Source organism: Ambystoma mexicanum, chromosome 14 (assembly GCF_040938575.1).
Source record: "Ambystoma mexicanum isolate Mex_15411 chromosome 14, UKY_AmexF1_1, whole genome shotgun sequence".
Taxonomy (NCBI): Eukaryota; Metazoa; Chordata; class Amphibia; order Caudata; family Ambystomatidae; genus Ambystoma; species Ambystoma mexicanum.
Window position 1 is genome coordinate 560,330,161 of NC_090940.1, and position 26,693 is coordinate 560,356,853.

Here is a 26,693-nt window from a genome sequence, read left to right on the forward strand (position 1 = left end):
GGAAAAGGATTTATTAAAATGTTTCAGGAAAGCACATTGCACTTAAACACCCTTTGCACAAGGCAGTTGCACCTGATTGCAGCAGCTGGCCGTGGTTCAGGTGCAATCTTGATTACAGTAAGGGTTTTGATTTAGGATCTTGTTTGCTCCTGTGGAATAAATTGGTTACCTGGGGGCTTGATTCACACCTTTTGCACTTTCAGTCTTTATATATATGCACACGACTGTTGCTGTACCCCTGAATTGGGAAGGTGAGCCAACATGGGGCCCATGAGCCAGCCTGTAGGGGCGGTGGGGGGCACCCACCGTAGTTGATTGCAGGGATCACCCTGATGGGCCATGATCACACGACCGTGCCCTGGGTGCACCCAACCGACATGCTGGGGGCACCCAGCTGACATCTCTTGACGGGGTACACCCTGCCAGCCTGTGAGAACACAGGCTCTTCCATGGCCTGGGGGCACCCTGGCCAACACCAAAGGCGGCTCCGGGGTTGCCCTTCAGGGGCACTGGCGCCTATCTGCAGGGTTGCCGAGCAGGGGCTCTGTAGTGGCACATATGTGGAGTTGCCTGACACTGGGTCTTCTGACATTGGGGAAATACCATCAAGGACAGCTTTGCCCAGCAGGGGCCCTGCCCAGGTGGAGGGTCCTGCAGCAGCAGGCCCTCTGCTACACAGCGCCAGCTTCTCTCTGGTGCAATGGCACACACAGCAGGCAGGGCTCCGTGGTCTCAACTGTCGAGCCGGAACTGGCTCCATTGTCTCCACCATGTGACCATAGCACGAGCCCTGGAGATACCATGCTCCCAGGAACGGGTGACGCACCATAGTGACCACTTTTATTTTATACTTTTATTTAATAATGCGCGTTTGTAAGTGGACCTTTTTTAGTTTGCTATTAGGTAGCACTTTCGCCACCTCTAAGACAAACTATTGCATTGGAGTACAGCTAGAGAGAAAATGGCATATGAGGGACACTAAACTGCCCACCCATTGACTGCTGATGGCCATGCTAATTTCCTATGGACATGCCCACGCAGTTCCTGCCACTACCCGCCCCCAAAACACCTACTCATGGGAGCTCTAAACTCGATGTAATCAAGCTTTACCATCAACCTTTTCACTCGAATTGCATGCCACTGTATTATGCATTTTTTTTTTCTTTATAAAGCAGTCTTCTGAGAGTTAATGACCTAACTGGATCTGTAACCATGTCTTTACCCAGTCTGCATCGTGCGTATCCTTCAGCAAATCCCCGTTAAAAACGAGTATTGGAAAAGGCATCAGTGTTGGCTTGCGTATAAGGCATTTGCCAAGCACTGCTATTAGATGCCCAGGTACTGTCACCGTTTTGCACCTGCTACCTTCGATGGAAAGTTAATGCTGCTAAGGAAGTGCCTGGCAATTGTTGTTTTCATGCCTACACAAAAGCCCAAACTGTTGGCATTGCCAATGCTTGTTAGAGTGGTGAGGAACGTTGCCCTGTTTCTTAGTTTACCCTCTCAGTGGTCTACCTGATTCCCTAGTTGGCACAAACGGACCACATCCGCCGGCGAGGAGACCGTTATTGGCTTTAAATCCAGGGTTTGTATAAGCAAGGGTGCTTCATTTAGAAGATGACCTCGGTTTCGTGACTGCTGTTTGACGTTGATCCTCAACTAGCACTACCCGTCCCCTGCACCTGCCTTCCTAATTAATGGTTATCTCTATTGCGCTCTGGCGAGGATGTGGAGTAAATGAGTAAGTAACCGTGCGTGTTTGCGCATCGTAATGCGCGTGTCGGGTATGGGATTTGGGCTTGGGGCTTTTCCATGGATTCTGTGTCTGCAGTAGTGGATGGTGCTAAGTGTTGAACGGTGTTCATGGGAGTGAACCTAATGTTTCCCTCCTGAGAAAAATGCCTTCATGTGATGAGGCGGAGAATAATCGCCTGTGACTCACGTTTTCTTTACTTGGAGAAATGTTTTGGAAACCTCAAGAACGAGACATCCTACCCACAATTCAAAAAATAGCTGACAACTTGGTTATTCAACCAATACAAACTGTACCAAGCCCCCTCCCACCCTGACCTCTACCATCATATGTGTATATATAAAGTTTGTAATCTCATTTTTGCTTTTAATGTTTCATTATAATATAAAGAATGTATTACCGAATGTCTGTAACTACGCAGTGATACCCCCGGGTCTAGTGTATCGGCATAAAAAACAGGCTAGCCATGCCCAGTTAATCTCTCCGCGTGTGCTATTGCTTTGAATTCTTGGTCTTTGTGCGAATGTGGTAGGTTTCGTTTTGTGTTCTATTCTTCTCCCTCACTTTATTTCTTTTAATTGAGTCTTTGTGGGGTTCAAAGTTTGCTTACGTGCATGCTCTTTGTGTTGTGCCGTCATGAGCAGTGCGTGGTGGTGGGCCCATTTTGGCATCTTAGATTGGCAGTGGAATAGTAGCTCTCATTTTGGGACTTACTTATTTTTGAACCGTAACTTTGAATCTTTGCAAGTGTGTGTGTGTGTGTGTGTGTGTGTGTGTGTGTATATATATATATATATATAATTTTTTTTTTTTTTTTAAACCAATGTTCTTTCAGTGACTTATAATTGTTGCTTTTAATTATCTACAGTATCCCATGTGGACCATTGCAAGCTACTATCCAGGCATAATTCAGTGTCACCCTACCCCCACCCCCCACCTGCAATAATTCCCGATCTCCATTTGTACACATCACAACATTTCTTACTCTTGAAAAGTGAATTATCACTTGCCGATGGCTTGTGGCAACAAACGTTTGTGGCTTGGAGCCTCCTGCCAACAGTGGCCACTGGTCCTAGCTGGCAATTATCCTTGGGTAATGGCTGTTGGTTATACTGATGAAACTACAGCAAAACAAAGAGGTGATCGCTGGGTGGTTTTGAATTCATTTTAACTTCTGCCAAATGCGCTGGTCAACCCTCTAGGCGATCGTTCTTCCCCTGGCACGCCATTACAGAAGGGGAAAGACCATATGCAAATCCAGGCTTGGTTCCACCCCAAAAGTGGCAGTCCAGCCCGAACTGCTAGGACACATCCATTCTGCAAAAGCTTCCACCTATCACCTTTGTGGTTATAGTTTGTCTCACTGTCTGACAGGGTATGCCCAGACCTGGGTCCCTTGCTCGCTGCGCCATAGGGAACCAAGCTGCACCTCAATGAGAAGGCCCAACAAGTCTGAAATATATCTGGGGTTGCTTGTGTTTCTGTGCCAACAGGACTTGGCCTAGCAGTTCGGCCAGGGCTGCTACCATTTGTGGCAGTACCTGAATGATTTGCATATGGCTGGACTCCTTTTGCAATGGTGCAGTTGGTCTAAAAAAGGGTGTTGTGTAAGGTTGCCCAGAGTAATGCCATTGGTTGAAGAATCGTTCAAAACCTTCCACCCATCGCTTTTGTGGTTCTAGGTTATACTGGGGAAACATGAAGCCGACTATTGGGCATGGCCTGCAGTCCTACCCAATGGCAAATTAGACTGTGGCAGGGCCTTTCACCAACTGACAACTCCATGCTGCCAACCAAGTTTACGGTACCACTAGTTGCCCATGGGTCACCACTCTGCCCATTGGATCGGGTTCTGAATCCAAGATATTAATTTCACTTCTGGAAATTTTGAAAGCTAGGGAATACTGTACCTCTCTGGCTTCCTGTACTCCTCCTCCGGTCAGGCGACCAAAAGAGGGCAACCATGTACTGCTTTCCAAAAGGTGTGTAATGCAGTGGCTGGGCAGAGCCTGGAAAAAGTCTGTGGGCTTCTAGGTCAGCCCACTTTAAAAACCTGTTCACTGTGACCATCAACCCGAGGGGCTATTTTAGAGAACCAGTCTGATTGCCCACTTGATCTGTGGACTGGATGTCTTGAGTATTCTGGATGGGGAAACTGCGGTCTAGGACCCATGTAACCATTGGGTTGGCCAACTAGCTATATGTCGGTGCTGAACTAGGTATAGCTGTACAATTTTAGGCACATTTTATGCATATTTAGGTGTATGAGATCAGATGGCAGCTCCGTGTGAAGGTTTGATACACATCAGTTCAATGGCTTAGGTTGTGAGCGAGAGCAGTTTTATGATGTGGGTAATGAATGAGACCAGGTGTGTTTTGGGACATGCCCCTTATACCATCCCTCTGCCTCCGAACGAAGCTGTAAGAAACTTTGCACACACACAATCCGTCTGAGCCTTGTATTGTTGGGGGGCGTTTCATGGCCATTCCTCTTGCTGCTCTTCCTATCGAGAGTCCAATTAGCCCAACCATAGGTCGCAATTGGTTAACCTGCCACATAATACATGGCCAAGCAGGCTTCCAAACTTGTTCTTGCCCCTGTCGAGTAATATGACTCTGGCTAGTAATAAATGTGCTTTGGTGTGCATGTGAGGGGTTTGGGGGGAGTGACTTGTAAGCTGGCTGGCTCTCGTTTCCCCTGGCGGAGGTCTGTGGACCCGTCATGTGTTACCAGGCCTTTAAGTGGGCTGAGGCAGAGCCCTACCAGTCTGAGCTCCCACCGCTGATGACCATCCCAACCTATTTTTGCCTATGTGAGCACGAGTCTAAAAGCACGATGGAGGGGAATTTACGTGTGAAAGGAACATATGTAGGGGTGCTTACGAGCGTGAAAGCCTTACTGGATCATCGTCCAGCAGTGGAAGGTATGTTTTGGGTTAATTATTAATTCACTGCTCTTAGATATCTTTCCAATGAGTGTGGAGGCCACATTACATTGGCGATTTGTGTCCCTCCACTTTCTCAAGAGATGTATTTACAGAATTAGGGTGAACCGTATCTATTTATAGAAACGATGTATTTACAATATGCAGAGTAGATGTAAACTTGCACACCTGAGACCAATGGGTGACAAATACAAATGTGTTCAGGTTCTAAAGGCGTATAGTTTTGGACAGGCAGGCCTGACCCCCTCCCCCTCCTCCTCCCCTGCCACATGCTTCCTAGAACTCGCCCAGATTGTCCTGCCCACGCCCATCACTTGGGCCCACACCTACTGTTTGCAGGCCAACACCCTCCCGGTCTAGCTCTCATCTCACTGGGCGTGTTTTATGTTGCCCTGAAGACGGGAACCTATGGACCCCGGCCGAAGTACAGTGAAGTTTATCAAAATGGATCCATGGGTCTGCATGAGACCCGGGTGACCCCAGGCTTCACTAATCCATTTTTAGGGAAGATGTGGGTTGTTTAATTTGTACGAAACCATGAAAGGACTGTATGCCAAGTGCGAGGCACTCCAAAAGAAGTGATGTGTAGTGCTTCGAGCAAACATGTATTTCTGGGTAAACCTATGTTTTGGGGCCTCTCCTACTACCCCTTCGCCTGAACTTCAAGATGCACAAAACGTGCGTGGGACAGTTTTTCGTGGCGTTTTGTATATTCCCCGCCGCCCTTTACCATGATCGTCGCTGATTCAAAGTGCCTTTTTCAGTGTACTTTTCTTTTGGGCGCTATATTTCTTTTCACTTTGGAAGTAGGGCTGCATGTTCATGGCCGAATTTGCTCCAGAGTTCTCTGTGCAAATGGTCTGTTTAAAATTCCGAATCCTGTGCACGTGACCGATACCAGTCAAGCGAGTCTTGTGTGACAGTAATTCTTGTTTTGTGAGATTGGGTGGGGCGCAATGCAGACTCGAGCAAGAAAGGTTTCCCCCGCATTGTATTGGTGGGGTTGGGTGACTGTGAGTGCCGATCTTAATCTAAATTCTGCTTCAATTGAAAAAGGCTTCCCTTTTGAAGGACGGGGCCCTGCTGCTGACCCCCTCCCAACCTGGTCGAAACCGAGTTCTAACCGGTCGTATCAGGAGATGCACTTGTTAGCCGCCCGTGCTGATGGTAGGAGTAGAACATAATGAGGTTAGGTGAACAATAGACTGCAAGTACCATTTTATTCACGCTGTGCTCTTGGTACCTTGGGAATGGTGTCAGTGTGCATGCGATGTGGTATACTGGCATTCGTGTCAGGAATGTGGGACGTTTAACCCTGGCTAGCAGCGTGTTACTGTATACATAGCAGAGTGGGGGTGCGTATGACCCGCTGCTCGCATAAGGCGCCTCGGTGGGCCTTGTTCCATCTTTGAGGGCAGGCTTGCCATCGAACCGTGTAATGCTAATTTTAGTCGCATAAAGTGCATAATCTATAGCCACAGCTACACCGATTGGTGTTGGAAAGGCCATTTCATCTATTTTAGACTTCCTGGAACATCTCACCGTTTGTCTTAAGGCTTTTGTGAATTGTCTCCCCTTTAATTGAAGCACAGCTGCTCTTTGATCCCAAACCTTAGTCGTTGTTTCTCAAAGCTAATAGTAGGGCAGGGGCTGGGGGAATAGCATGGTCTGTCTAGGTGCTACTTCTTGTCCTTAAGGTGACGATGGTAGGATCCGTATGTCATTTTTCTCTCGCACAGGCTCTTTTAGATTGTTTTGACAGGGGTCTGCAACGTGCAGCTCTCCAGATGTTTTCGACTGCGACTCGCATGATCCCTCGCCATTGATTACGCTGGCTAGGTAGGCCGTGTGGAATTTGTAGTAGAACACATCTGGAGACCCAAAGGTACAGACCCCTGTTTATGGTAGGAGTCAGTTGTAGCACACCCCATGGCATTAATATGGTGTCTGTGCTGTGAACTTTCTGGATTTACAATACTGCACACATGTCGGTTTCTAGGACACCACAGTATCTGAGATTTGTTAATAATTGACGGTGCAGATGATATTTGTGGACTTGTATCTGGATCTAGATGGCGCACAATATTGTGAAAACCGGTCTCTAAGATCCTTATCGGACACAGGGATTGAAAGTTAGCATCTCTGGAATTTTGTATTAATGTTTTTGAGATTTGTATTGTTATGTTTTATGCTTTCATGGCTATATTGCTGAAATAAAGTGATTTTGTTGATAGTTAAGCTTGCTGTGGGCATTGCATCTTGTAAGGGCTTATACACGTTTCCAGTTGGCACGGAGATCCATGGGTGGGAACACGACACCCTAATGCTTGTACAAGGGTAGGCGCTTTGAGGCCACTATGGTGGTAATTCAACTCGGTGTAAAAGCCCAATAATGAATGTTAAATTGGTGTCAAATCTTGACCCTTGCCACAGCCCAACACACTAATGCTCTGAGCTGTAAGCCGCGGGTTTCTGGTGAGATGTGTGGTAGGTTTCATCACTTTCTACTGTTGGGCGCATGACTGGCTGCATTATCTGACTTGATACTCACTGTGTGGTGCCGTGACTAGGGTTGTGATTTCAGTGGAGGCTTGTTATGTTATTTTTTTTTTTAAACCTTTTTTTTTTCCCAACAACATTTTATTGATTTTACAAGATAAAATATTACATGCAACAATGCAATACATGTCAATATAAGCATTAATTAGAGCCTTTATAGTCTATTGTGAGTTGTAGAGTGGAGGAGAAGGTGGGAGGTTCCTGGGTTTGGCGGTTGGGCGGACAAGTTCTGGGTGAATGTTCCCCTATGTTCTGGAGTGTTCGGGGTCCGGTCAGGGGTTAGTAGAGGGGGCTGCATTGGAGCCATCTGGTGAGCGGAGGCCTCTTGGTGAGGGCTGGGTATTTGGCCGCGTAGTCAAGGAATGGGTCCCATATATTCAGGGTTCTATTTAAGGAGTCCGAGCGAATTGCAGAGATTTTTTCTGATACTGCAATCTCCCAGCATTTGGCCCACCATAGGGCAATCGAGGGACCATTTTTGTCTTTCCATTAAACCTTTATTTTTATTGGCAGGTGAAAAGTAGTAGTTACACACAGTGAACATAGCACGGGCAATAACACATTTAACAGTACAGTATACATTAGCAGACATGCGTTGCCACATGGTTGATGATTATGGGCCAGTTGTGTGGCAAAGGAAGACAGATTAATTTTGCACAAACTTTGATGCGGGTAGGCCAGGGTCTTCATCGGCCTGGTTGTTGAGGTAACTACATAAGGCGGACCATACATTTCAGGGGCGTGAGCACGCAGGGAGGGAAGGGATAGATTCCTCCTTGCAGATTTGCATCCAGGTAAGTGCTTTGAACCACATTTGAAATGTAGGTGGGGAGAAGTGCTTCCAGCATTGCAGAATACATTTCTTGGCAACCATGCTACTCACATTTAGGAACCTGGCCATTTTCGCAGCCTCACCCCACCCCCCCCGCCCCACCCTGAACAGTACCCCCATTGGGTCTGGGTCGACTACTGTACCAACCATCTCAGAGAGAGCACCAAGGACCTCCTCCCAAAATTTGTTTTGCACGGTGCAGGACCAAAACATATGCATATGATCTGCGCCTTCCAGTCCGCACCTGGGGCAGGAATGTGTTAGACTCCGATTGAACCTGGGCAGTTTGTGTGGGGTGTAGTATACTCTGTTCAACAGTTTATATTGCATACAGCGAAATCTGAAGTTGAGTGAGACCTTGCGAGTATGGAGACGCATTCTTTTCCACAAGCCGTCTGAGATCTCCTGACCAAGGTCCTCAGCCCACGCAATACATGCTTTAGGGGGTTGGTCTCAAGACTTTGCCAGCAGCATTCGATATAGTGAGGAAACTACCCCTCGGCTGTTACTAGAATTGGTTATGTAGAGTAATTCTGGGGTCTCTGGTGGTTCATTCGGGTACACTGTCCATTATTGCAGCTTGGAGCTTATAAGACTGCAGCATTTCCAGTGCAGAGCCAGAGGGGCCCTGGTGCCATGTCTGCGGGATAATGAACTTCCCGGCTGGGAATAGATCAGCCATAGCTTGGTACCCCAGTTCGAGCCAGTGCCAGGATAGGAGTTTATCGTGCGTAGGTTCCAGCCAGGAAAGTTCCAAATGGGGAGCCATTTCTAGTATGGGAGTGGATTGGATGACAGGTCTAATGTGGCTCCATGCCCTCAATGTGGTTGCTACAGGGTCGGCCTGGGCGTCTGTCTCATACTTGCGCTGGAGAACCAATGTCATAGTGTTGATCTCAGAGTTTTTCAAGTTTGACATGGGGTGGAGCGGTAGGAGTCTTGTACCAGTATGAGGCGAACTAGGCTTGTGCTGCAACCCAAAAGAGAAGCAGATCAGGAGCAGTAAAGCCCTCTCTCTCATAGGGTAGAGTCAGGTGCTCCAATGTTTTTTAAAAATTTGTTTTAAATATTGTTTGTTTTTTTTTTTTTTTGTGGACTGTGCTGGCATGCCATAGGATTTGGGCGTTCATCTTGTGGAGGCTGCATCGCTTCCTGGGCCAGGTCGGCACATTAGCAGAGCAGTATAGAAGTGATCAGGGAGAGTTTCCAGGCTAGCGAGAGTGGGAGGTATCGCCATCTTGTTATTTTTGACTCTTAAGTGTTGTGCTGCCGCAGCATAGGTTTCCATCGATCAAGGCAGTGCTAGATAGTGACATTCTAACTCCGAGATAAGTAATGCCACCAGGGGACCAGCGGAGGGGGTATTTGCACGCAGGCTGCGTAGTTGCCCCATTCAGGGGGAGTATCTCATACTTCGAATAATTAACGGTGAAGCCGGAGAAGGTGCCCATCTTGGTTTCATCCCGTATAGTGGGATTGAGGTGAGCAGACGGGTCCCCAATATAGAGCAGCACATCGTCCGCATATAGAGCTATAATCTCAGGGGCATCCTTGAGGCATATGCCTTTGTGAGAGTGGCACGCCCTGACGGATCCGCCATTGGTTCAATGTCGAATGCAAAGAGAATTGGAGAGAACGGACAGCCTTGTCGGGTGCCCCTGCGCAGTGCAAAGGGTGATGAAGTCAAGGAATTGACCAGGACTCTAGCTGTAGGGCAGGTATACAAAAGCTTAATGTATTTGATCATGCATGGACCCACCCCCAGTTTCTCCAGGAACACCCACCTGTATTGCCATGAGACCATGTCGAAGGCCTTTTGAGCATCTAACGTTACTGCCACCGCTTCAGCTCCTGATCTATCCTGGACATGACGTTGAAAAGCCTTCTGATGTTCTGGGCTGTCGACTGCCCCGGCACTAAGCCGCTCTGGTCCTCGTGGACAAGGTGTGGCATGATCGGGAGAAATCTGTTTGCTATTACCTTGGCAAAGATCTTGGTGTCGGTGTTAATGAGAGACAAGGGCCTATAGGATCCACACTCATCGCTGGGCTTGCCAGGCTTTAGGAGCACAGTTATACGTGCTTCACGCATGGAGGGGGTGAGGTTGGATATCCGAAGTGCATCGGTCCAGACCTCGAGCAGCCTTGGCGCTAACAGCGCAGGGTATTCATGATAAAATTACGAAGTCAGGCCATCAGGGCTAGGGGCCTTAGGGAGATCAGTAATGGCCTTGACTATTTCGTCCAATGTGATGGAGAGTCAAGCTGTTCTCTGGTTGACTGTGATCTATATGTCATGAGAATTTGGTCTAGTAACTTTCGGGTGTCTTGCACGCTCTGTTCATGTGGGGGTGTGTAGAGGTCAACGTAGAATTGTGAAAATATCTTGAGTATTCATTGGTTGGACCATTGCTGGTCGCAATGTGCATCCTTAATAGATTCAATCTGGGGTCTACCCCCTTCAGCACAAACTAGCCTAGCCAGCGTCCTACCGGGCCTCTCGCCTTCCCCATATTTCCTCACCGCACAAGGAAGAGCAAACTACTTCAGCTCTCGTTGGGTATGGGATTCCAACAGCTCTAATTCCTCCCTGAATCGTGCAAGGTTGGTGGGCGTGGCTGCTGTTGCGCTCCAGGTGCTTGAGCTTAGCCTCAGAGCGACGTAAACCGTCCTGCATGGCTTTTAGTATTCCAGCTTCACGTGAAATTGACATGCCCCTTATATATACTTTAAAGGCCTCCCATCGGACCCCGTTGGTCGTGTCCTGCTGCATATTGCTTTCAAAGAAGGATTTTTGTCAGATAGGATCTCTGCCCTGAACACTATATCGAGCAGCGCATTTGACTTGAAGCGCCAGGTATTTGGGGGGGGAGGGAGAGCAGTGCCAAGTTCTACCGCCATCGTCACAGGGGCATGGACGGATAAGGTGCAGGTAAGTATCTCGGTTTCCACGAACCTACCCAATATTTCGCCTGTTGCCAATAGTAGGTGCATTCTCGATGAGCTATCATGCACCGAAGAATAAAACGTGTATTCGCGCACTTGGGGATGGAAGGTCCTCCACACGTCCCGCACACCAAGCGGGGGGGGGTGGTTGGTGGTGGTGGTGGTGGTGGTGGATGGATGGATGGATGGATGGATGGATGGATGGATGGATGGATGGGTGGGGTGGGTGTGTGGGTATAATCAGTAAAAAAACTTTGTTAAAGGGACATTATGGTTAAGTTGCGCTACTAAAAACCTATGAAATTCAGTGAAAAAACTTGGTTAAAGGGACGTTATGGTTCAAAGTAAAACCGAAAAACCCCTGAAATTCGGCAGTTATGGTAACCTAAGCAACCATAACTTGCGCCACCGTGCACTGCTAACACGAATACCCAGGACATCAAAGATGACATCACAAATGTCATTGATGACATCACTGATGACATCACATGTGCATTTACTTTTCATAAAAACTCTGTACAAGGGATTCTTATAATGCTGACCAAAAACTGTCAAGGATCATTGGGATAAATATCATGAGCTAATTAGTGCATTAAGCAATGCATTGATATAAATAGCATTCTATTATGAAGTTCTAACCAGTATACTAAGCTACTCATGCAGAAACATAGGCAGTGTGTGCAGCAAACATGATGAAGGTGCCATATTCATAATCTTGCCATGTTGAATACTGAAATGATAACTGCTTTCTTATTATAGTTTTGCGTACTGTGAAACATGTAATAAGTAGATAATAAAACCCACTTAATACATAATTATTACAGACAAAACACAGAGACAACAACACATACAAATATGAGTATATACAGGGACAGTGAAGTAAACAAAAAAGCAGAAGTAGTAGCAGAAAGAGTTCATAACCTAACTGATTGTCTTTATGCAGAGAAACTATTGCTCCGTTTCAAAGCTGCTACTTACCATATGTATGTGTATCACATGATGTGACTGCACCCAAAGGAAAGGAAAGGAGAGTGAGTGTAATGTATACAAATATGAGCATATACAGGGAAGGTAGAGTAATAAAAATAAAACTATGAGAAAGTGCTGATAACCCTAATGATTATCTTCATGCACAGAAAGGATTGCTCTCTTTCAAGCCTGTGTCTTCCGCTATGTATATGTTTCATATGATGTGACTTGACCCTAAGTCTACAAATATAGTACCTTTTCAATTTTTACTTCCTGACTGTTACTGAAGAAAACTATGTGGCTTTGATATGTCAGTAAAGGATAAAAAGGGAGAGCCAGCCATGTGATGTCATCAATGACATTTGTGATGTCTTCTTTGATGTCCTGGGTGTTAGTGTTAGCAGTGCACGGTGGCGTGAGTTATGGTTGCTTATGTTACCATAACTGCCGAATTTCAGGTTTTTTTCGGTTTTACTTTGAACCATAAAGTCCCTTTAACAAAGTTTTTTTTTCACTGAATTTCATAGGTTTTTAGTAGCATAACTTAACCATAATATCCCTGACTTCATATACATGTAACATAGAACATACTAACCCCCTCGTAGTGATTTTCATGTCCGCGGACTACCGCCATGTCCGCGCACATATCGAAAATCTGAGCGTGGTGAATGTAAATTTAAATAGTGTGCTCCATTTCCCCTTTGAAGTTGGCTCTGAAAAGAGCCGTTTTTTTGTTTTTTTTTACAGATGCTTGACAGACATGTTATTTTTGTATTTTTTTTCTTGTTTTTTTTTTCGTACTTTACTCCTAAAATCTTCACATAACCTTCTCCAAAGCAACCCTTACATTCCAAAATAGAAAGGCATTTCCCGTAAAAGATAAAGAAATGCCATCTTCTTTAAAATTAACAGCATTACTGGCATCAATATTCTCATTATTACAGAAGAACATACCAGCTCTAAGCATGAAGGCACACATGCCTCGGTTGATGACACACCTAGCAATGTTTTGCTGAGGACAAAAAACTGAACTATTGCCCTAGGTAGTAATCCAGAAAAAATTACTTTCGCATTTGGAAGGATCTTCATTACGGCTTGAACCAAGCGTTCCAAATCAGCCAACAAAGTAGGGGCACTGACGTTGCCCAAATGGAAAGCACCATAGTGCAAAACTACCACATGCGGACTGTTCATCGTGGCCATATCCTCACAAACTTGTACAATTCCCAGTACGTTGCAATCGGGCATAGTGCTCCACACTACCTCCACTCCTTTCACATCAAAGTTCTTTGCAACATGCCTGCATTGAGCGTACTGTTGTAAACCATACACAAACATATCTCCAAGCACCAACACCCTGACTTTCTCTACTTCTGCCATCTTAACCACACACAGTCTCAACACAAATCCACAACCTCGACATCTGATTGGCTGATCCGTACAGTCTTCTTTCCATGTTGGATTTCCTGGAAAAACCCGGATGTAGCACGCCCTGTCCACGAACAGCCGCGGTGTCCGTGGACGGCGTCCACTTTACTCTGTGCCATTCCCTCATTGCATACAGCTAAGCAATCACACAATACGAATAACGTCCTCAGAACACCCCCATTTTGTGAATTTTCGAACATTTCAGGACAATTATCATTTCATTATTCAACATATTAACATTACAAATATTATACTTTCATCTTGTGCTCTGCACACAATGCTATGTTTCTCCATTAGTAGCTCAGTATACTAGATAGAATCCCATAATACAATGCTAATTATATCAATGCATCGTTCAAAGCACTAATAACGGTATGATATTTATTGCAATATCCTTGACACTTTTTTCGCAACATTATAATAAAAATCCCTAGTACACAAATTCAGTGAAAAGTACATGCACATGTGATGTCATCAGTGATTTCATCAATGACATTTGCGATGTCATCTTTGTCCTGGGTGTTAGTCTTAGCAGTGCACGGTGGTGGCGCGAGTTATTTTTCATAGCTTACCATAACTTGCGATTTTCAGGGGTCTTTCGGCTGTACTTAGAACCATAACGTCCCTTAAACAAACTTTTTTTAATATCACGCAAACAATATACAAACATGGCGTGCAAAAACCAACTTCTCACAGATGGCTTTACACAGAATGTTGCAAAGTAAGAATTTATGCTTGTTCACAGTGAAGGTCAGCTGCTTCCATTTTTTTTTCTTGGGCCCCGGAGAGGCTCACGAAGCGGACTATAAGGTTGTATTGTGTTTTGACCATGACAGACAGAGATTGTGATTAAAGACTTCTCTTGAAGGAGTGTTGCTAAAACGTAAGAGAAGATGAGGATGACATTTCTGAAACGAAACCACTTTTATATATTATATCACTATGCGAAAGATCGTTCGCACACGCGGAGTCGTATTTTGGGACTGCACTACTCGTAGACAATGGAAATTGTACTGTAAGTAACCCTTTAGATTATTTTATACCAAATATAATTACAATAGCGTAGCATTAAAGACCGCTCAAGTTGAACTTGTTCGTTGAAAGTGGCATAATGTTTTCTACCGCACACTATCACCGCCGAATTGATCCCCTGTCGTTTAGAGGGCTCTGAAAAAGGCAGACGACACAGGGTGGGTTAATAGAAATAATTTAACCGGTCTATAGGCGGTCAAGCGCTCTACTCGCTGTGCCACTTCACTGTAGCCTGTCAAGTGGCACAGCGAGTACAACGCTCGCTTTGACATCCGTGCACAGCTTGCTAACGCAAGTTCGAATCCCGGCAAGGCCAAACTCAGCCTTTCATACTTCCGTGGTCGATAAATGAGCACCACACATCGTAGTTAATAATAAGCACCGCTTAGATACCTCACGGTTCTTAGCGCTATATGAATGGGAAAATATTATTTTATTATTAACATACTCCGTTGCACTATCTTCGATAGCAAATAGTTTCACGCCCTAATAAATCGATGATTTTTAATGATCGGCTGGTGAGACTAATTTATGTTTTTTAAAACAGATATGTGGCCCCATTTTGCCTATGTCACGATTTACAGACTCCAGCGGATGGGGTCTTCAACTGCCAGGTGCAGGTCCAAATATGCAACTTCATGACCCTCACCATTTTATGGGACAATCGCCAAGGACCAATATGCCCTTACGCAGTACTAGCGGCTACAAACAACATACCAACCAATAGGGTGGTCTAATGGCTCGTTGTTGGAGCAACCTTCCGATCATCAGAGCAACCATTTACTGCTTTTATCATAAACCAACAGCCTATCTACCTCAAAGGAACAACGCGTGGCTCAAAATAAACTTTTGCTGATCGACAGCAGAGACAATAGCAAATCGCTGAATATTCACTAAACATTTCATGTGAAATAAATGTACTTTACCAAATGTACAATCCTGCTGTTTACTTTTAAACCACAGTTTCATATTCCGAATTGTGGCGCACTGAGTTGTAAGCTGATCTAACACCCTCTGTACCGCAAAGGAACATCGCGTGCCTCAACATGAACTTTTGCGGATAGACAACAAAGACCAATGCAAATTGCTGAATATTCTAAACCTTTGATGTCAAATAAATGTACTTTACAAAATTTACAATCTTGCTGTTTGCTTTTAAATCACTGTTTCATATTCCAAATTGTGGCACGCTGTGTTGTGACATAATGTGTTGTCTTCCGGGTTCTGTGTAAAGTCACTTAGGACTACAGAGGACTGGGCGCGTTTGACGCACCCTGTAACGTCACGGAGAGAGGCGGGGAATATGAATGCTTTGATAATATCAGGCTTGGGGGCGGGAGATATGATTTAGTGTCGCAAAAGCAAGTCAGCCAGGTCAATAGCGCCAGTCATAGGATTATCACATAATGTCGGCGCACACCAGCCGGATTTATCGTTTCTTTAGTGGACAAAAAGTCGGTTGACGCTCATAGGAAATTGTACTATTAGCGGACAAAAGGAGTGGTCTTAAAACACTTTCACCCTGACAACGAACAATACAAACAACGTTCTCAGAACACCCCCATTTTGTGTATTTGCAACCATTTCGGGACACTGCAAGTGTTCTTAGAACACATTCAACTAGACAGATTACAATACGGACAGCGTCCTGAGGACACCCCCAGTTTGTGTATTTACGAACAATTAAGTACACCGCGAGTGTTCATAGCTAATGTTTACCTTCCTTGCGAACAAAAATGACACATACTCCGTCCTCTAAACACCCCACTATTTAGTTTATTTACAAAATGTCAGAACAGCCGTGTTCTCCGCGGACAAATCGAACGCAACAAAAACGTCTAGCACATAAAAATACAAAACATTGAACCTATCTCATACTCCCCCCCCGCCCCCACCCTCCCCAAACACTCTTACACACCAACACACGGCACTAAATACAAATGTTTTTTTTTTTTTATCCACGTTTCACCGCGCTGTACGCGGTCGACGGCGAATACAAGATGGCGGGCGCCACAGAAAATCTGACGCACCCCTCGCCGTCCAATCAGCGAAAACGTTGCATGTCCGCGGACATGACGCAAGGCCATGGGCCAATCTGGGTGCTGTCCGCGGAGCGAACAGGGAAGTCCATCTGCGAAGCGAACACAGATATCACTAATTTTTTTGCCTTACGTTTTGGTCATTTTATAAAAAACTACTGGACGGATTTACACCAAATTTGCAAAAGCACGCTTTCGGGACCAAGCCCCCGCTCCTGCCGCAAATTTGGTGTAAATCCGTCCAGCGGTTTGGCCTGTGGCCGTGCGCAAAGTTTTTTCCCATTATGCCTATAGGAAAAAACACGTTTTGGGCCCCCCCTATAACTTCCCACCCCCCCCCCCCCCCTTGGACGAATCCTCACCAAACTTTGCAAAAAAATTCAGAGTGGGTCATATACTTACTTTGCAAAGTTTGGTGAGGATTCGTCCAGAGGGAGCAAAGTTATAAGCCACCCAAAAAATGCTCTTCCTATGGAAACACCAATTTAACCATAACTACATGGACGCTAACGCGTCCATGTAATTAAGTTATATATATTATGTGTCTCCTAGCCGCATGAGACGGGGCCCTCAGTGCCCGTCCTATCCAGATCATTGTCAAGTATCGGGTTCATATCCCCCCAGATTATCGGAACCCCAATATATCATAAAATTCAGGAGCATTGACATTCGGGCCGTATGCGTTTACCAGCAAGTATTCCTCATTAGCTATCCCACAGTGCAGGATGAAATACCTGCCCTCAGGTCTATGTGGCTTTTCTTCAAAACAAATTTGACCGACTTTTGAATCGGCGTCAACACTCCCCTAGCCTGTGTAGAGTAAGTTGTAAAGTACCTATTCGGACCCCAAGATGGTGCCAGATATGTTACCAAGCCACTCCGAGCAGGAGTCTCCTGCGAGTGGAGTATCTTCACCCATGTCGCTGTGCATAAGTCGTGATCCTTCGGGCCTTAGTGAAATTACCTATCCCTCGTACGTTCCAAGACATTATTCGAGTGGCCATGAGTACAGTTCAGGGGACATCCCCACTGACTCGCTTCTGCGCATATAGGATAGTATCAGTACATGTGACGTGCCATCTGCTCACAGCATGCACCACCACACTTTCACTACCATTTTTCACATACCTGACCCCAACTTCCCCACCCCCCCAGCCTCATTGCCCATCCCCAACCAGCAGTGTGTATCACTCCCCCCAAAGACCCAGGGGAGCCACCCCCAACTTGGCTCACATGTGACACTGGCCCAACAGAGGCACGTGTACAAAAGAACCATTGCAGCTGCAAAGGGGTGCCCCACTGCCGCCGACCAGCTTGAAGGAGACGTGGTAAATACCACATCATACATTGGCGGTCTTTCCTCCTGCCCCGCACAATAAACCTGGAAAGCAGAATACCAAACCCCAAGGCTGCCAACAGTGGCTGGGGGAGGGGGGGCCTCTCCATGGCAGGCCCATTTGCATTATTCTAAGAGCGTGAGCCCATGTGCAATGCCCTCTGACAGATAAAGGGATAACAAAAGTTCACATTGAGGCCTCTGGGCATGAGCTGCTAACCAGCACAAACGTGTAATATTTAAACAGGTGGGGTAATTTCACTTAAGGTGCCATTGACTCATGTGGCAAAAGGATATGAGAGAAGACGGTGTGGGGAGCTCCCAGGCTTGAGAGGCAGCCCCCTCCAATCAGTCATTTTCCATTAGTACATCTGCTGGAGCATGCATTGGTATATGTGCCTCTATGATTTCACCGCCTCCTCCGGGACCGTGACAAAGTAGTTTGTTCTTGAAGGTGAACTTAAGGCGTGCCGGAAACAATATTGCATAGGGAATATTTCTCTCTGAGCAGTTTTTTGACACCTGTGAATTGGCGGCGTTCAGGCTGTATACCCGTGGAGAAGTCCGGGAAGATCCTGCGAGTCCAGACTTGAGTTCCCCCTTCTCCTGTGCCAGGCAGAGTATGTGGTCCCTATCGTATAGCTCAGGATCTTAGCAGTGATAGGTCTAGGGAAATCGCCTGGCTTGGGGCGTGGGGCCAACGCTCGGTGGGCACGCTCAACAGCGAAGAAGGGAGGTAGTTCGGGGTTATCAAGCAGGTCTTTGAGCAGATTTTCAGTCGCCAATTCCATACGACCCTTGCGTTCTCGGGGACTCATAATACGGATATTGTTCCTGCGCGATCTGGACTAGAGGTCGTCGCACTTAGCTTTGACGAACTTCATGTCTCGGGATAGGGTGGCCACCGTGCCCTGCAGGACCTGGATGCCATGTTCCTTGGCACCAATTCTGGTTTCAGCCTTCGTGAGTCATGTACCCTGTTGATCCAGTTTGTACCCGAGTGATGCTACGTTTGCATATATATCAAGTTTTTCATGAAAGGATGCAAAATATTTGCCATTTGATGCCATCATGCTTGTGAGGTCGAGTGTCGGGACATACATTGCTATGTCCGCTTCTTTCTGGTTGGCGGTAGCTTGTCCCTGTTCGGGTCTGGGAGCGGCTTTGGCGAACTTATCCATTGCCCCCAACTTGTTTGCGGCACGGGACCTATTCGATCTTGTTCAGGTAGGCAGGTGTTGGCTGGCCAGTGATACCTGATCGCTGTTAACGAACACGTGCGTAGCGACCACGTAACCTCACAGGCCTGGCGAGGACTGCTGTAGTGCTATTAGCCGTGGTATATCCTTTTGAGGCCTATGGGGCCGCATCGGAGCAAATGGGCCAGTTGCGGCCCCCCTGCGACAAGAGCAGTGGAAAGCTTTGTGTAGAATGGCACAGGCGTGCTCATGCAGACAAAAGTCCAAAAGACTATGTGGCAGTATCCTGGATGTAAAGCGCTATGTACCAGGCTATTTAGCGCTTTCCTCGCCTCAAGGTGCCACGTGCACTAGAGCAGGGACGCTGGTGGATATGGACTACAACCCGATGGAGAGTCACTCTGGTACCTGAACTGCTGCGGAAGGATTATCTTGGGTATAAGTCTTTTTTGCGTCAATTCTCTGCTCGTGCCACGTGGTCGATGGGAGCAGGGCACAGATGTCACAGGCACCAGAGGGCGTAGGCGGCTCAGGGAATATACCTAAAGCATTGCCCTTGTGCCAGCTCGTGAAAAGTGGGCAGCAGGTGTGGCACAGATCAGAGCGGGTGTCGTCTAGCTCTGAATCAAAGTGGTGGTAGAGTGTTTAGGTGCGGGCCAGCCTCTGCCTTAGCAGGAGCGGCCCTCCTCTCGGCGCCCCTGGCAGTGCAATCCGTTGCAATTGATGGTATGGCGCCGCACAGGCGATGAAGCTGATTTGGCATGCACCCAGTCCGGTGGTGCGCATTGGCGTTCGGAAAGGCTTGGTGGGTTAGTAGAGGGCACCGGGGCCGCTATGCAATTGATAATAGCATGCGGCCAGCACCACTGTAGGGTCAAGGGTTGCAGCAGTGCAGTGTTGAGGGGGACGCAAGCACACCTGCCCGAAGCGCACAGCAGGGACTGTCTCTAAGCCAGGTTGTCAGTCAGACTAGCAATTCAGGCAGCACTCCTACCTGCTGTGTCATTAGGTCCTCTGCGCCCCACTGTATGGCGCAACCTTTGGTCCTGTTCGGGTAGGGTGTCGGGTCCACCCGGATACTCTTGAGTCATACTGTGGTTGCGGCGGAGGTCCGGACCGCGCACCGCGACAGCCCCACAATAGCAGGGGAACCTCCGGCGTCAGGGAGTCCCTGCTGCAAAGGGGCACAGGGGAGAGAAGGGGGGAGCTGAACTCTCGCGTTCAGCAGATCTGGAGTAGATGATGTCCTGCGGCAGGGGTCACGTTGGTTCAGTGCAGCGCCCAACCTCAGGCCGCGCCTCCCAAGGTTGCGGCCAGGGAGGAAGCGGTTCACCGGCTGGATTAGGAAGTCGGGGAAGGAGCCAAGTAAATCCAGAGCTCGGGGGCAGCAGCCGCTCCAAATGGAAGAAGATGGGTTGTAGATCACCCCTCAGGAGATTCGCTCAGGAGACCGCAATCCGTGGCGCCTCGGGGTGAAGCGCGGACGAGTATGTGTCGTAAGTGAGCTCAGCCGCCAGTTGTACACTTCAGTGCGGACAGTTCAGCAACAGGGGGCAGGGGCCCCAGTAAGGATAGCACGGGTGACCGCTTGGGGCACAATGTCGAGCACAGCCTGCCTCCAGGCCGCGGCCCGCATGGACCTCCCCCAGGAGAGCACGCTGAGGAGCAGGAGACAATGGGATATTTAGATATCGCACCGGCAGCCACGTAGTCGGTCAGAACACGTAGTCGTGATCTGACCAACTACCGGCAGCCACGTAGTCGGTCAGATCTCAGCATCCACGCAGTAAATCCTTCCAGGAAGTAAGCCGCAGCCGCTAGGCACACTCAGTCAGCTAGGTAGCTTTTTAGAGCAGGGCGATGAGGGAGACCACTGTTAGCAGGAGATGAACGCTGGTGCAGCACGGACCCAAAAAGCTAGGCAGCCATTTTTAGGCTGCTCAACAGCGCCCCCCTTGGTATGGTATTGTTTGGGGGGGGGGGTATTATTTCATTTGTGGTCCTGCATCTGTGCATGCATGAATTGCCTTGGCATCAGTGGGAGGCATTCCTAAATTCAGCAGAGTGCAAGAGTCTGTTCCTCTGTGGAAAGCATGCGTCAAAGACTGGATAGTTGGACGGTGCCGAATGCACTAGTGCCTACAAAATATACATCCTTCCTTAAGGACATCACAAACAAACCTGCTTTTCATGTTTCTAACTAGCATATTTTTGGCTGCCCCACATCAGTCACGTATGCATCAAACTAGTGCCAACATGACACCTGTTAGACATTTTAATGTTCGGTAATGTTGCATGAGAATAATAGTTTAGTCTGTCCGTCCCCCTATTGGAACTGTAGATTCTGGTTGTAGTTTGCAGGGATGTGGCACCTGTTGAACCACGCCATTCATCGGTGCTGGGTGCGTGTGCGGCCATGCCCCTTGAGATACAAATGGGAGTGATTAGGCGGGTGGGTGAGAGTTCAGAAGATGGTTTAATTAGCATGTACAAATGTAACCTTGGCAAACGCAGCAGCACAGTGGCAAATGCTATGTGAGTAGACTGAGGTACCCTGGTAGGACGGCACACTATGTGAGTGTATAGTGGAGAGTGGGTGATGGGTAGGTAGAATACCAAAGCGGAAGGGCTTGGGCGGGGGGCGTGGAGCTGGGAGCGGGGAGGGATGAGTCATTGCGTGTTGGGAGTGGTGTTCAGGCTCGGTAAGAAGCCAGTGGTGGAAAGTGGGGTGCACTGGTGTCTGTTATGGAGTGCAGTAGAAGCTGGCAGAGAAGAATGAGGGGCATAGAGGAGAAGGTGGGTGGGTGAAGTTAGACTGAAGCATAGGACTGTGGAGTAGCAGGGGTGCGCTGAATGGCTGGTGGCTAGGTATGTTAAAGAGGTTGATCAAAAGATGGAGGTGGGGGGGTCGGCAAGAGTGTGGGTGAGCGGTAGGTTTAGACTGGGTAATGGGTATGGCAGAGGCGCAGTATATCATAAAAGCGGTTTTACACCTACTTTTTTACAACGCCATATGGCTACCAGCCTTTTGACAGAAGAGATGGGGCAAGTGGTTGTGGGCTTGGGGCTGGTGGAGGCATCGAATTGTGCAAGGAGTGGCTTGGATTGGTGTGAGGGAAGGTAGTTTGTGGTTGTGTAGGAAGTGAATCTGGATTGGCTTGGTTTGGGGGCAAGGTGGGATAACTGGGTAGGAATAAAATGTTTTTTTTTTTCCCTAACAGTTACTCTGGGTTTAATAGATGCCTCCCCAGCTGAAACCACCTTCCTGCCACGGTCACTGGCTTTAGCTTGGTTTTGAAGATGGCTTTTAAAGATGTGAATGCATATTGCAGGTGCAGAGTACAGCGCTGCGTGGCTTGTGCCTCACGCTGACCAGTGCAAATTGGCTTATCTTGGATTGTGACCGGGGAGAGTATGTTTTGTGAAAACACTCGGCCGTGCCAAATCTTGTGCTGCAATTGCTGGTGTTGGCATGGCATGTACAACCATGCACCTTCTCATCGAGGTAACTGGAGGGAATAAATGTACCTCACCCGCCCCCAAGCCTCTAGGCAAATGTATTTGTGCCAAAACGGAGAGGCCAATAATAGCCTGTAGGGAAAAGCTGGTTGTGTGGTTCTGCGTTTGGAAAGCGAATCCCCTACCTGGTCATTGGGGAAAGTGCTTGAGATTCTTCTTGGTCTCTTTTACTCTGTAACGTGCTTTGCTGGCTGTCTAGGGTGGCACGTTGCCTGAGCTCTTTGAGAAAACTGTTTTTTTGTGTTTTTTTTTTTTTTTTTTTTTTTTTTTAAAAAAGTGCTGCTGGTGTTTGGTGGTCTTTCACATGGCACAGTAAATGCTCGATCCAACAGCCATTATTGGTTTATGCTAGCAGGGTTTCAGGTGGCATAATGTCACTCTCATACCACTCTCAGTCTCCAAGAACTTTGCCGTGAATTACTTGTACTGTTTTTATCTGCGCTGCAGGGCATTCGATTAGTGGAAACTAAAACCAGCTCCTGGGTATCGGCATCACCCAGTAGGCAGTAGCTAGAGAATACATGGCACACTGAACCAACTGCCACATGAGTACTTAACTTTTTGCCTCTTATGTATGATCCATTATGTTTAAATGTGTCCTAATTCTTCATTTACATCCTAAAACACTCAAAATGAATGTCAGATATTCATGTTTGGAAGGCAACAGTTGGCATGGGGAGCAAAAGTAGCTCCTGGTAACTGTTTTAAGCTAACAAGGCTCGCCTAGGGTAGAAGCAGGAGCCAAGTAGCTCCCTACTTTTTCGAACCGTGTCCGAACTCCTGGGATTGTGCCAACAAACCAGTTCCAAATTAACATTTATTTGCACACCCGGTACCAAATTCAGGTAAGTCCATGTATTCTCAAAATCAGATCTTCAGTAGTGACCTTCATCCATAAATCAAATGTCTGCCAATGTCCTGGGCTATTCATTTCAAGTTATATCTTTGATGCAGAAAAAGTGCTAGTGCCGACACTCTAATGGCCCCCCCATAGACCATAAACCGACCTGCTCTGCAGTCCTTAGGACGGCCACCACCATTGCTCCAGATAATAGGATTTTGAGGTGTGAGCCTGCTTTTTAACTTGGAGAGTAAATGTACAGTGTGTTTATTTCCGATTTCTCCGGTTGAGAGTAAATGTGATTTTAAGGCAGTCAATTAGTTTTCTCCTTTGCAAGAGTAAAAAGTATGACATTCAGTAGACACGCACATAAAGTTAACTGACTGGAAATCATGTGGCAGCCTTCCACATCGTGGCAGATTAGCCGGTTTCTCTCGCAATCAACAGATTAAGTACATGGCATAGTAGCACAGCACCCTCTCCAAATTGAAGAGATGGGCTCTAATCCTCTGAGCTTCCCTTACATGCAAAGAATAGGTACAACAGCAGGGTTCGAAATTAAGAATGGATAAGCGGGAGCAAAAAGAAGCTCCTGGCTATCCAGAATCAACCAGTGACCAGGAGATATCACTGGGGAATGATGAGCTAGTACATAGCATTTCACAAATCTAATTTACACATAAGAAAAAAAAAAGCAATATTTACAAAAAAAATAATCTTCAACATACAAGATACCCGAGAAGAAAACACCACACTAGAGAATTGCCTTTGCGACATATTGAACTGGATGAACCTCAACCATCTAAAATCAACCCAGGCAAAACAGAGATAATGATTGTCTCAAAAAAGGAAGGAGACATCACCTACATCCCCTGGCCAAGAGAGCTCAGCACCACACCACAACTATCATCAACTGTAAAAAACCTAGGGGTCCTAATGGATAACACTCTCACTCTGGAGCCACAAGTAAACTCGGTAATCAAGAAATGTTTCTTCCTCCTGCAAGCAGCACAAAGGATCCTTCCGTTCCTGTTATTCACCAACAAAACCCTTAACAATCATCGCTCTGATCATGTCCAGAGTAGACTATGCCAATAGCCTATACCTGGGCATGTCAGAACGACTTTAAAAAAAAACTGCAACGCATATAAAATGCAGCAGCCAGACTCCTCAAGCTACCCAGAAGAGAACACATCACACCCGCGCTAAAAATACTACACTGGCTACCACTGAAACAACAAATGATGTTCAAGGCTGTGTGCATCACGCACAGAGCAATACACAAACAAGACGCAGAATTCCTAAGCGACAAACTACGCCTACATCAACCGACAAAAACACTAAGATCAAGCACAGACCTACGCCTGGAACCAAAACCCTACAACAGAAATAAACTCGGAGGATCGTCTTTCTCTCACCAGGCACCCAAAACCTGGAATGACCTACCTAAGAATATACAGAATACAACAAACCACCTAGCATTCAGGAAACTCCTCAAATCATGGCTCTTCAAAGTGTAACCACAGCGGAGACACACTAGAATGGCCAGACATTAAAACAATGATGGAAATAACTCCAACCACTCTCAAATTGGACAAACACTCAAACCATAGAACCATTATTATTATTATTATTATTATTAACCATTCAACAGAGCATAAGCCATCATGGAAATGGCCACAAAGGAAGGCTGCCGAGACTGACCACACACCGAGACCCCGACGAAAGCCCTCAAGTGACTCTCCCACTCGTACATACTGGACGAACATATTCAGACAGGCAGACACACCTAGATAGACATTGGCCTGCGTCACATCTGGATTGATTGAAGGACAACATGCCTGCGCCTAGGAAGAACATGAATGCTAGCCTGTGCCACACCTGGAGTTGTGAATATTAGCAGACCGACACCTGGACGGATCTCTAAACTCTAGCCTGCGCCGCATCTAGATAAGTGTGAATGTTGGCATGACTACACCTGGATGAAGTCCTAAACATTGGCCCGTGCCGCGTCTAGATGGGAATGTAAGGGCCAACAAGTGCCACACTCAGCCAGAACTGTGAATGTTAGCATGGTAAAGGTCAGGTAACCCCCTAACCAATATAAGCTCAAACTCTGCATACTTATCTCACTCAAACTCCCACAACCATCTCTCGCACAACAAGCCGCTCGCACTTCACAACACTGCAACAACACATAAGCCGGAACAACAGCACACGCGGACTGACTCCGATACCCGCACCAAAGCTCAGCACCCGGTGTATACTGAGCTGAAGCTGCTAACAGAACACCACTCCTCACTATCCTACTCCCTTCTTCACCTTACTAACCCATCCCACCTTTATCATTTACAGATCCGCCTGAGCGCCTGGGGACCAATTCCGTTGGTGATAGTACGCGGTACAACGTTTAACATAAGAGGCAAACTGAAACAATTTTCCATTATTTATGTGACCTCAAATGCTTTAAATGTATCGATGTTTCCTAATGTGTATCTATAAATGTTCCTTAATGCACACAGTTACATTCAAATATGTGTATTTGTTTGCCATCATTTGGCTTTGGGAGCCAAAAGTAGCTGTTGGTGTCATGCTTAACAGGCTATTCTAAACTACAAGCTGGAGCGAAGAAGTTCCCAGGTTCTCTCCGTTTCGAACCCTGCTACAGTATACGCTTTTTAATGCTTTGCTCGCACAGAACAGCCAAGCTTGATTAGGATTACTGCAGGCTTCCCTCACACAGCAAAACGAGGTGACGTCTGGAAGGTTTAGAATGAATCTTAAACATCTGGCAATTGCCTCGGGCAACCCTGCAGACCATTGTTCTTCAGCCTACCAAGCCATTACAGAAAGGTGAAAGACATATGCAAATTAAACTTTGTTCTACACCCAAATAGTCATTCCACCCCGAACTGCTAGAGACTGGGCAACAGTAATTGAAGCTTTCGTCATGTTGAACAGGAATGTCGTGGGTCTTAACGGGAAACAATTGCCACACGTAGAACAGATAAGTCGTGGGTCGCAGCAGTAGGAGTTTCACTTGCATAGAGGAGGGGCCTAATGAGATGGAGGAATGAGTGAGCACCCCCACACTGAACAGGTAAATGAAGGGGCTGAGCATTTCAAGCTATGCTTGCTTAGAACGGGAACAGCATGGACCAAACCAGACCAATTCCCCATCACAAAGAACATGCCCAGCTTGGTTCCCAGTGTCCAAGCTCCCCTAGCATAGAGAAGGTACAGCATGACTACAGCAGTGGGAGAACCACCCACATAGAACAGGAATAATGATATGC

The 26,693-nt window shown here is 46.9% G+C and overlaps 1 protein-coding gene across 1 annotated transcript in view; it reads left to right on the forward strand.

Annotated features, from left to right (window-relative positions):
• The window catches only part of SPTLC2 (serine palmitoyltransferase long chain base subunit 2), a 475,564-nt gene that overhangs the window by 21,279 nt on the left and 427,592 nt on the right, over positions 1-26,693 (forward strand). The gene's annotated exons all lie outside the window — the stretch shown is intronic.